General features: G+C 41.7%; 1 long non-coding RNA gene across 1 annotated transcript; it reads right to left on the bottom strand.

Moving 5' to 3' along the window:
- Nucleotides 1–1,458: 1,458 nt before the first annotated feature.
- LOC148123150 (uncharacterized) lies at nt 1,459–10,674 on the bottom strand. Its single transcript, XR_015735327.1, has 3 exons — nt 10,352–10,674; nt 5,464–5,557; nt 1,459–1,706 (listed from the first exon to the last, which is right to left on the bottom strand). It is a non-coding gene; the product is annotated as an uncharacterized LOC148123150 (long non-coding RNA).
- Nucleotides 10,675–12,594: the final 1,920 nt, after the last annotated feature.

The following is a 12,594-nucleotide window of genomic DNA, read 5'->3' as shown; positions in this document are numbered from 1 at the left end:
ATAGTCACAGAGAGAGCTATGAGGACAGAAGCAGAGGTCAAATGCTAAGGCCATTGCCATGGAGGCCTGGAAGTGCCTAGATGCTGAAAGGTGATGTCGAGGATGCTGTCAAACTTGGGGCCTCCAGAAAGCCTGAGGATAGCTTGACAGGGAAGGGAGTCTTCCCCAACTTCCCCAACTGTAGTATGATAAAGGTGGGCTGTCTAAACGCTGACTCTGTGGAAGGACAGCTAGCATGGCATCTAACTCAATGGGAAGGAAAACATTCTATCATTCAATGAGACCCCTACCACAACCGCTTTGCTAAGGGTCTTTGTCTGGTTCAGTGTTCCGACATTAACATTCCTGACTCCAAGACTGAGCCCATCTGCATCTCTGATACTGGAACAGCACATGGTCCTTAGAACGAGTGTCATAATTGTGGGCTAAATGAAAGCTATTAACTCTTTAGGATCTTTGAACAAGAGACAGTTTCTCTTCGTTTCTGGGAAAGAGATATTAGAAATAGCAACAGCATTTATCATGAGAATTTAAGGCTCTGAGGTACTCCTCTAGGAAGCTTTAAGTTTGTCTGTGATTTTTTTATTATAGATTGGGTAATTTTGAAAATTATGTGAGCAGAGAAAACACCCCAGAGCTTGCTGTCTATCCTTCCATGTTCAAGTGTCTGAAGGAAAACAAATCCCCAAAGACTATTGTGCTTTGTCCCTAAGACCTTTATGATGTAGCATCTCTTTTACCTGGTGTCTTCCCCAAGGATGAAAAACTCACGAATAGAAATCTGAATTGAGATACTCTTGGACCAAGGAGAGAACCCTCAATGTCATTATGTTCTAACCTCTGCAAAGACCAGGACATTGAAGAAATGAAACATGATGCAGAGATCAAAGTCATTTGAGGGGTCTGCACACAGACATACATAGATAAACATGTGCACATACACACACATATACATAAACAGACACACAAGCAAATGTGTGCATACACAGATACATACATATACATATACTGATACACAGACACACACACACATAGATACACAAACATACACTAATACAGATACACACACATACACAGATACACACATATACTGATACACATACACAGACACACACTCATATGTACATAAACATACACTTATACAGAAACACACACATACATAGATACATACACACAGATACATAGAGAGATATTATGCAAACACACATAAATACACACAGAGAAATACATATAACCACACATATACATACATATACTTTTTTTAACTGGAGGAGAGCAAATTAAAGACTTAATTGAGTAGAAAATGAATTATATGTGAAGATATTGATTCCTCTAATAGATCCTTCTAATAAATTTAGATTACAAAGAAGTTATATTCACAAAGAGATTCACTCCAATGTAGGCATGACAATTTGTTGGAAACTCTTCATCATGTAAAGAATACAAAAAGACCAGCTCCTGGGGGGAATATCTAATGATGTAGTCTGAGATATAATGTATAAGCAAAGATTTTAAAGCTTTACAAAAGTTTAACGTCTTTGGTAACACATAATCATTCTAAGGTGTTTACATCTGAATGACAAGGCATCAAGAACTCTGAGGCAGGTGAGAAAGGGATAGATCAGAACTCACTGAGTGGAATTTTCATCCTGGATGGCACACATTTATCATAAAGCGTGGTTCTACATCCATCCCTGGACATTCATCTGAAACAATTAGAAGGCAAATTAAATCCCAGGAAAGTAGACAGGCAAAATAATCAAGAACGAGCAGAAATTAATTAGCGATAAGCAAACTATAATTCCACCAGCTACTAAAAGGGCTGGCACACTGAAACACTTAACAGTGTCCACAGAGGGCTGAGAAATCAAGGTGGAAATGGCAGAGAGAAAACGAGGCTGAATGCTTGTGAGAGACATTAAAATGATAAAACGGTAATATAAAAACCTTTACAATTAATAAATTCGAAGATTCAGATGTAGCAGAGAACCCAGTTGAAAACACATAGGAAGAGCTGAAACAGCTGAACGCTTTTCTAACAGGTGGAAAAGACGAACCTATAATTTAAAATATTTTAACTCACACACAAAAAGGGGTGGATGACTAAGGAAAGGGAATGTGCCCTAGCTGTGCCTAACAATCTTGGCATAAATCCTGGCTTATTCTTCTAGGAAATTGGCAAGCTGATTATATAAAATTTATACAGAAACATTAAGGGCTACAATGCCAGATTCCCATGAAGACGATAAATCAGATGGATAACGTCCTACTTTGTACTAAGGGTCAATAGAAGCTGTGCTGATTAGGAAAGCTAGGACTGTCAAATAGCTAAGGCAAAAAGTAGAAAAGTGAGCTGGGGGAGGAATGGGGGTTGGCTCAGTGGGTAAGGTGCTCACCACACAAGCATGAGGACCTGAACTAGGGTTCCAGCCTTTTAGTATTCCTATTAATGAGAAAGTGAGGTTTCCTAAGCCATGGGTTGTATCTTCCTGCTTCCACCTGGGTCTGCGCTGCCTAGGGTGTGAACCCTGGCCCTTCTATGATGATCACACACTGTCTGTGCGCTTTCCAAGGAGATTAAGTCTCTCTGCATAGATGCAAGCGTCTCAGCTAGTCACATCACACATGGATTCTCTGACCTGAACAAATGTTATATGTTTGTGTGGAGGCTCAAGAATAAAGAAAGTCAGAGGAAAATACATCAGTGGATACCTAGAACAATTGTATACTGCCTAATTCTCTATCTATATCTCTATATAGTGTGTGTGTGTGTGTGTGTGTGTGTGTGTGTGTGTGTGTATTAGGATTTGCATGTTATCAGCCATCTTAAGTAGTTTGCGGATGTCTGTGTTTAGTTAGATTTCACGAGAAGATTTTACGGAGTTGATTTTGGAAAGAGCTCTGGGGGAGTGATTAAATATTTCTCGTAAAACATCAATCCATGGGCTGGAGAGACAGCTCACATACTCCTCTTCCAGATGGTTCAAAATTCGTTTTCAGCACCAGTATAGGGTGGCTCACAATTGCAGGATGATCTGATACCCAAAGTAAGTAAACAACCAAAACAAACTTTAAAAAATACATGTACATTATTATTCAACCTTGTTTTTTTTCCTCCAAGTTTATGTCAGGTTAAAAAATGCCAAGTGATTGGTCTTAAACACATGGAAATATGAGCAGTACTAAATGAACTCATTTTTATAATATATATTATATATTTATTCATTTATATAATACTGTAATATATGTTTATAATATATAATGTAATATATAACTGGGTATATATTATTGATATTTATCAGTAAGAAAGAAGAGATCATGAACTTGGAGGGAGTGGGAGGTCTGGAAGGAGCTAGAGGGAGGGGAGGGTGGGAATGATTTCAGTCCCTGGTGAGATGAGTAGGCAGGGCAAAGGCAGCCTCAGTGTCCCAGGACTGAACTAGGATTTAACTAGCCTTCTTGGAAGCAGGTTAAACTTTCCTTCTTGGATTATTTATTTTAGGGCACTTGTAATTACGATAAGCAGTGGTGCAGATAAACTGCCGAACTAGACTACTCCATGGGCAGAAAGAAAGATTCACTGGGGATCAAACAGTTCTTAGATTTTATCTGACAGTCAGCAGATTAAATACTGCACTGTCTGAAATCCAGAACTAGACGCCCTTTTTGTTGTCGTTCACCTTTGGGGAAAGGTTAAGGGAGGTTCCTGGTAAATAGAAACTGAGTTAAGAGATCAGCTTTCTAGTGGACCGAAACCCTTCTTAGGCGTGTTTACCAGATAACAGTCCTTCTGTTTTCCAAGGTGCAGTGCCATTGGGAGGGGGTGGCTTCCCTTTCAAATGTTGCCAGCACACACACTTCTAGGGGACAGTGAGCCACTAGCTTTGTGGGAACTGCACTTCCGTCACAGAAATGAGACAATGCCTGCTTTGCTTTGGGTCAAATCAATGAGCAAGCCTAGAGGGTCCTTACTTCAATTCTACAAAACTTAACTCTCTTCAGAGGAGCTGAGCTCCATTTGAGGTCTGTCCACTCCACTCTCTTCCAGAGTTTTAAATAAATGTTCACCCGACTTGTTGTTTGGTTTGGTTTTGTTATATCTGAGGCAGGGTCTCCTCAGGTTGGCCTTGAACTTGCTATGAAACCAAATAGGACCTTCAACTTTTTATTCTCCACCCTCCATGCTCCCAGCGCCTTTCACACCTTTTTAACTGTCTAGTGAAATTTTGGTGGCTAGTTAAAAATCATGTATATAGCATATGTGGGAATCAAATCCTAGAAACACGAGTGCACAGCTATATGATGCAGGAGAGATTAATTGGACCAGAGAGAAGGCAAAAGAAAATGGGGAAGGCTGGGAATTTGGAGATTCAGTTCTCTATTGCAGTAGAGTGAATAGTGTCCCCATAGAAGATATGTCAATCTTTTAACCCTGACCTTTGACACAGGTAAAAGAAATGTAAAAGAGGGATGTTTGTAGGTGTTAACAAGTTCAGGTTCTTGAAATTGGTCATCCTCCACTTAGGCTTAGGCCCAAGCCCAAATATTGAAACAAGGAGGAGGACAGGAGGAGGAGAAAGAGGCAGGTATTCGTGCCAAGTCAGATGTAGGCAGAGACTGCTCATTTGTTTCTTGACTGCTCAGAAATTGTATTAATAACAACACTGTTTGGTTAATGACTCATGCATATTTCTAGTTAGCTCTTACATCTTGAATTAACCCATTTCTATTAATCTGTGTATCACCATTAGGTTGTGGCCTACTGGTCCTTTCAGCAGGCATCTTTCTCCTTTGGCAGCTACATGATGTTTCTTTGACTCCGCCTACACTCTCTCTATATCTCTGTTCGGATTTCCTGCCTGGCTTTATTCTACTAAGACATTGACCAAAACTTCCCTATTAACAAACGGTAATAAAATATATTCACAGCACACAGAGGGGAATCCCATATTAGCCAGAGACCTGAATGATGTATTCCCAAATGTGAGAATGCTCCAAAGCAAGGCTCTCGAAGAAACAGGGAGGCACATGCCTACAGATGACTCTGTCTGCAGGCTTCTGTCCTCCTAGACTGTGGCTAGGTTTCCTGGTAGTTTATGTCACCGTCACGAAATACATATATCTAGATTCTATCTGAAATATCTCTGTCTGTAGACAGTGGGGAACTATTTACTTTTTCTCTGTGTGTTTTCCGTATCAATGGACATAAGCCAAGTCTTCAGAGAGTAGAATAAATCCTCCAGTTTGGGGGTCTGGCTGGGGATTTGAGTTTCATGGATTGAACTGTTCCAGGTGACCAACTCTTACAACATGAGTCCCACCTGAGGTGTCGGCGATTGTTGGTTCTGAATGTGTTTTTTACAGTTCTCTCACCTAAAGGCCAGAGGGACTGAGGTTTGCTACTTAAGACATGAAGCCACGTCTGAGACTGGAGGCATGGGAGAATGATCTGGGATAACTGACCATAAGGCATGTCAGGCAGAGCAGCTCCTCCCTCTGGGGGAATTGTCAGTCTGAGATGATGGATGTCTTTTCTTCCTCCACTGATGCTGCAGATCTGGGGGGTTTAAAACAAGAATCCAAGTTGACTTATTTCTGCAAGAACAAAACAACCGCTAGTAGATGTGGCTCTAGCCCTTCCTGCTGCCTCATAGCGTTAGGCAGGGGCATGCTGGGATGAAGGTACAGCTCCTGTCGTTATAATGAGAGTTACACGTGCAACGAGGATCCTGGAATCTGGCAGAGATGGCTGCATGTTAATAATGAGGAGAACAGGGGACAGCAACTGGCCATGTAGGGTGGGAATCCCAAAACAGTTCTGAGATTGTCCCTGCTGGAGGCCACTTCTGATTCCTCTGTCTTTATCTCCTAAATGAGCGCCTCTGCCTGAAGGTTACATGTGATGATGTGACAGAACCTGACAGGGAGCACCTGTCAGCTGGGCCAACTGGACTCGACTTCATGATATCACCCAAGTTTCTGCCTTAAATCCTTTTTTAAAAAAGCCCCCAGATTCATAGTTTAATGGTGCTCTATGTCCTGAGACTTTCCCTAATATACAGGAAGTCTCTCTCTCTCTCTCTCTCTCTCTCTCTCTCTCTCTCTCTCTCTCTCTCCCTCCCTCCCTCCCTCCCTCCCTCCCTCCATCCCTCCCTCCCCCTCCCTCTCTTCCTCCCTCCCTCTCTCTCTTTCTCTCTCTCTCTCTCTCTCTCTTTTTGTCTTTCTATCTCTGCATCTCTAGCTTTCCCTCTTCTCCTCTCCTCTCTGTCTCTCTCTGTGTGTTTCTCTCTCTCTGTTTCTCTCTCTCTATTTCTCTCTCCCTCTCTCTCTCTCTCTCTCACTCTCTCTCTCTCACACACACACACACACACACACATACACACACACACACACACACACACACACACACACACACGCACAATGCCACCTATCAGTTCATAATAAACTTCCCTCTAAAATCCACTGTTTCTGAGCTGTGAATTTCCCAGTATTCCCATATCAATATCTCACATATAGTCCCCACATTTCTAAGCAGTCCACTCTGGGAACTTTGTATTTAGCAAATAACAGCCAAACTTAGCTTAAACATGTTCCCCTACATGCAGAATTGTCAGCTAAGCGAGTGTCTCACACTGCACGGTACCATCTTCTGCCAGTTCAGTCAAACTCGAGCAAAGATAGAAAAGAGAAATAAAACATCTTCCTTATAAAGGCTCGAGTCAAATGGGCAGCTGGGGTGTTTTTAGTAAAATATACCTGTGGACCAAAACCTCGAAGAACGATTGTCAGCAGTTAGTAGGATTTTATTACTTTTGCAGGGAATCCCAAGCATCTGCTTGGCTTTGGCATTCATTTTTCTTGGCTTTCTAGACAATTAGCCCCAAAGTTCCCATCCCACAAGGACAGATCTCGTGGCCTTGCAATCCAGTGTATCTACCAATCACATTCAAGGAGGAAGGGAATCATGTGATGTGGTCCACAACACCCAGGAGATGACAGAGTTTGTGTCTCCTGGACTTCAGAACTCATTAGTATATGGTTCATAAGTGTGAGGCACAGTAGAGGAATTGTAAACTTAGATATCAGTGTGTGTCTTAGCCTTCCTTGACCTTAAGCTGGAGAGAGGTCGTGGTACTTCATGGGCTTCGGTGTCTCACCTGTAAGTGAAGCTGTCAGACTAATATTGATTGTAGTGCTATATTATTTGTGTTCTAATAAATAAAGCCTCTCTGAAGATCAGAGGGCAAAGCAGTCGTACTAGGCAGCCATACAGGCCAGGGAGTGGTGGCATAAATCTTTAATTCCAAGACTCAGGAGACAGAGGCAGGTGGATCTCTGTGATGTCAAGGCCACCCTGGGATACACAAGATTGAATCTGTTTGAAAGAGAAATAGAGCTCACACAAAGGTGATCCCAGCAGTTGAGACCACACACCTTTAATCCCACTACTAGGGAGGGGGAGACAGGAGAGAGGAATATAAAGAGGAAGAGACAGGAATTCAGTGTGGTATGGAGTTTGAGGATTTGTGGAGACAGGATCTCACCTCATTTTGGTCTGAGGTAGACGTAAAAAACAGTAACTGGTGGCTTTGTTTTTCTGATCTTCAGCATGAACCCCAATATATGTCTCTAGGTTTTTGTTATTCGTGTTACAGTTGATATTAAGATCAGAGGTCACATACTAATGCTGGAACACAGGTCTGTATGGACACCCTCATCCATGCATTGATAGGAATTTATTATCACCAGGGAGGGCCTTCTCAGCCTTGTAGGGGATAAAAAATAGTCTCTGGGGTGAGAGCCTTTTTTTTCTTTTACCTGCTTGATTGACATTTAGCTCCCAACGATACTGGCACAATGAAAGGAAACAGCAATGCTAAAGCAGGGTTAAAATGGTTAGCATACAAATTTAATCGTTTTTGATTCTACAAAAAGAATTACTATTAATATTTCAAAGGCTTGTATTTTAGTGGCTGATTTGATCATGTTAAAAGTTTTTAAAGGGTCTTAGGTGCTTTTCTGTCCTCTTTGATATTTTTATTTAGTAAAGCAGCAAAAACAGAGAATTGACATATCTTTTAAAAGTCATTAGAGGCGGTGGGCCCAGCTCTACCCACTCGGTGATCCTGCCTCTGAAGTGTGGCTTTCACCCTGTTCCTATGATGTGGGACTTTCAATCCCCAGCTACTGGGGCTCCGTCTAACCCCAGCTGTTACTCTTCAGGTGCTGTCTGCCTTGTATGCTGAGGCAGGGTTTCTCACTGACTGGGAGCTTTTCCATTGGGCTAAGCTGGGTGGCAGAGATCCCCAGGGACCAGCCTGATTCCTGCATCCCCACCACTGTGTTACAAGCATGCATCGCCCTGCTGGGCTTTCTTTGAAATCAAATCAGGTTTTTATGCTTTTCCTACTGAATGATATCACGCTTTGCTCAAGTCAGGTGAGGGAGCAAACAGCCCTTGGAAAGATCTTTTTTTTTGGACCTTCTGAACCCTCTCTGCTTAGGTTTTAAGGTCATTGAAGATGACTATCAAGGATATCTGATTATAAAGAATATTGTCTACTGAATTTTGTAAGAATGATAGAAAATAAAATTAACTCATTATTCAGTAAAGTCAAGGGGTTTCAGGGTTGTAAAATAATAATAGGCACCAAATTTGCTTTTCTTCTGTACATCCTTATATATGTATGTGTGTGTGTGCATGTGTGTATTCATATGTATGTTTTGTACATAAATAATTACATATATAATTGTGTGTACAAAATATTTACATATATACTTAAGTATCTATACTATTATTAATATGAAACCCAGTACTGTATACAATGATGATGTGTCCCCAAAACAAAAACCAAGGAAAACTATTGATAACAACAATGTGCATCAAGGATTTTATTTTATTAAAGTAGGCAGAGAGAACAAGTCAGAGCAACAAACACCCTGCTTGTTCCTCCTAGGTGTCATGAGGAAAGCCTGTAGTACGGCCCCCTCCCTCCTCTGTTCCTACCTCCTGTACTTGTGATCCAGATGAGAGGCTGACATTGAAGATAAATCTGTAGGAACCAGTGATGAGGGACACTGACTGCGATTTTTTTCCTTGACCATTTCTTTACCTTCTCATCCTTTCCCGGGAGTTTGATTACCCCACCTAGTGTACATGGCTTCAGAGAAAATCTATTCCATCAAAGAAAAGTCTACTGGGTTTTAAAGTTATTCATTCTGAGTGACTAAGGGAATGTGAATTTTAAACTCTCGAATGAGAGGAACATTTTCCTGCCTCAAGGTCAGAGACGATACAAATCGCTGGAATAAAGAAGGGAGACCAATGGGGAGCTTTGGGTCCATGCAGAGAAGACAGGGACAGATCCCAACCTTTTCCTGATGTTGACTGGAAATCATGAAGGTGAGATTCCTGAGCTAATAGTGAACAATGCTCAGATGTCTAATAGTGAGGATAATTATTATTGAAATTAATACAAGTTACTGAAATGAAAGAGTGAGTTCCTGTTAACAATCACGTGTGTAGACTGGGATGTGTTACTCTAGGCATTTAGATTGAGACTTCCCACACTTCTGCCCCATGGGAAGAATCCTTGGTGAATGCTGCAGTGTTTAAGCTAAGAGCAGCAATGCTCATCTGCAATCCCAGCACCCAGGAGGCTAAAGCAGGAGGATTTCAAGTTCAAGGCCAGCCTGGATAGGTAGTGAGTCCCTGTCTAGGAAACGAAGCAGAAGTCCTTGAAGCTCTGGGTTGTCTATGACCCTAGTGATAGAAGAGACTAGAGTGGCCTATTTATTTGCTAGGTTAGGTTTTATTTAAATCACCCCTGTCCCTATAGCCTATTGACCTTCCCGTACGAAAAACCTTCAGAGAATAAAAACAATGGTGAAATAGTTGAAGAGATGAAGAGATGGTGCCAATATCTAAACATGAGACCCTTGAGTTGATCTTTTTCCTCCTTGAGCTTCAACTTCCCTCATTGCAGAGCAGCAGCTGATGTGGGTGACCCCTTGTTAAGGCTCTCCTCTCACATGGCTCTAGGCTGCATCAAGCAGAAAGTCAAAACTCTCCAGCATAAGATGGCTTCCCCCTGACCATGCTTCTATAGCCACAGCTCATCAGACCCCAAGCGGGAAGTTTGCCCAAGTCTAAAGGCATGGCTGAGCTGTGCTCATCTGAGGAAACAAGATAATGCCTTCACCCCAGCATCCTTAAGGATGCCTACAAAGTTCCTTTTGCCAGCTAAAGCAAAGCATTCACTACCTCTGGAGATGAGGATGTTGGATTAGCTAGGTTCGTGTCACTGTGATCAAATACTCAACCGAAACAGCTTTGGGAGAGCAGACTTACCAACTGAAGGGTACAGTCCACCATGGTGAGGGAGGCAGGCAGGTGTGTCTCTGATGGTGGCAGCTTCTAGTTCACATCTAGTGGACTGGGAGACAGAGACAGCTGATGAAGCAGATTCTCCTCACTACACACAGCACCTATCTCTTAAGGGTTATACAGTCCCTCAACACACTGATGCCAGTTGGCCATGAAATGGTCAAACACGTAAACCTGTGAGACACATTTGACACTCAAGCCATGACATGTCTGGATGCCTCTGGTAAGCCATAATGCTTTCTACACATTCCTTCATGGTCCATTCCTGCTGACTCCAGACAGAGACAACTTGGATCCTTGTGGAATACTAGTTGAAGGAGTGTTCCATTTGCCTATGCTGTGGAACACTTGTTTAATGATGCAATATGTGCTGCATTCTTTTATGTTGCATGTGTTTAACTCTGTGAAGCTGTGTTACTTTGCCTGTCTAAAACACCTGATTGGTCTAATAAAGAACTGAACGGCCAATAGGTAGGCAGAAGAAAGGACAGGCGGGGCTGCCAGGCAGAGAGAATAAATAGGGGGAGAGATCTGGGAATGGAAGATGGAGAGCAAGAGGAGAGAGGACACTAGGGGCCAGCCACCCAGCTGCACAGCAAGCCACAGAGTAAGAAGTAAAGAAAGGTGTATGAAATAGAAAGATAAAAGCCCAGAAACAAAGGGTAGATGGGAGAATTTAAGTTATGAAAAGCTGACTAAAAATAAGCCAAGACAAGGCCAGTCATTCATAAGTAAGAATAAGCCACCATGTGATTATTTGGGAGATAGGTGGGTTCCCCCCTAAAGAACAAAGAGTAAAAACAACTATAACTACAGATTTTCAACTAGGTAGAGGACATGGTGAAGTCATACTGACCAGTCAAACATTTTCTAATGACAGTGGGGGAAATGGCTCAACAGGTAAAGGTGCTGGCTGCAAAGACTGACATCTGAGTTTGATCTCTGGGATCCACATGGTGGAAAGAGAACCAATTGCCACCAATTACCACAGTTGTCCACTGACCTCCATACATGTGCAATGAAATGCTCACATGTGTGCACATAGATAGATAGATAAATAGATAGGTAGATAGATAGATAGATAGATAAGTGCAGAAAAGGAAGCTTCAAAGGATGTCAGAAACTCAAAGAAAAGTTTAACTTATTAACTTGTCTACCCCCCACCCTCATGTGTATTGGTCTTTATGCAAATCAGCCTGGTGCTTCTTCAGAATCCTGACTATAGATGGAAAGTGTATGTGTCCCATTGTACTTCCTCTAAACTGTACTCGTGACCTCTGTAAGGAGCCTTCTTTAAAAGCCGTCAACATTCATGTTTCCATGCTGGCATCCTCATTTCCATCCTTCTGTCGATGCCAACCCCTCAAGTCAAACCAAGACACTGGTGACTGAACTTGGTTGAGCATTTTCGTAGAAATGTAGAAAAAAGAGAAAATACCCTAGAAACTGAATTCTCACACGTCTCCATATTTAATCTTCTCACTCACTTCAGAAGAAGACATAAATATTATTTTACAGAAAGATAAATTGAGGATTAAGGATGTTAATGCGTTAATGATTCCCCTTATCCATGATGCTAAAGTCTATACATATAAGCCCTTCTGTATCAACAGAGGCATTTGATCAACAGTTTCAGTATTGGGTACTATGGAAAAGTAAGAGTGAGATTTGGGGAAAGACAGATATGAAATGTTATTCTGGGATACTTTCAGAGAATTTTGGAAACCATGAAGATTGACTATAATCCTCACTCTGTTCTTTAATTTCTTGTCATTTAGAAATTATATCTGAAGCCTACAGCTGGAAGGCAAATTTAACAGTTCACTAAGGGACCCCCTGGGCCCACTGTAGCTCATGCTTCAATGAGGTACTTAATACCTTCTCACTGAGATAAGTGAATATTTATACGACAGCAACCATGAAATTTAAGTTGATTTTGACCTCCTGTATATATTTCCATAATGAAATTGACAATTTAAATCATTTGTGGAGAAGGGCAAAGAGGTTTTCTGGATGGTAAAATGTATGTTTAAATAGCTAAGAACCACGGGCTTGTAACATGGAGACCCCAAACAATTGGTGGGGATCTTTTTAGGATGTCTGTTATAACTTATCAGGGTCTCACCCTTGGAGAAGACTAATTCTCCCTCTCTCAGCAGCCATTCATTGCCCACAGCTCTTCATCTAGGGTGGGGCCTTGTAAGATT

This window comes from Myodes glareolus, chromosome 2 (genome assembly GCF_982192425.1).
Source record: "Myodes glareolus chromosome 2, mMyoGla1.1, whole genome shotgun sequence".
NCBI classification, from domain to species: Eukaryota; Metazoa; Chordata; class Mammalia; order Rodentia; family Cricetidae; genus Myodes; species Myodes glareolus.
This window is presented reverse-complemented; position numbering and strand designations above follow the sequence as displayed.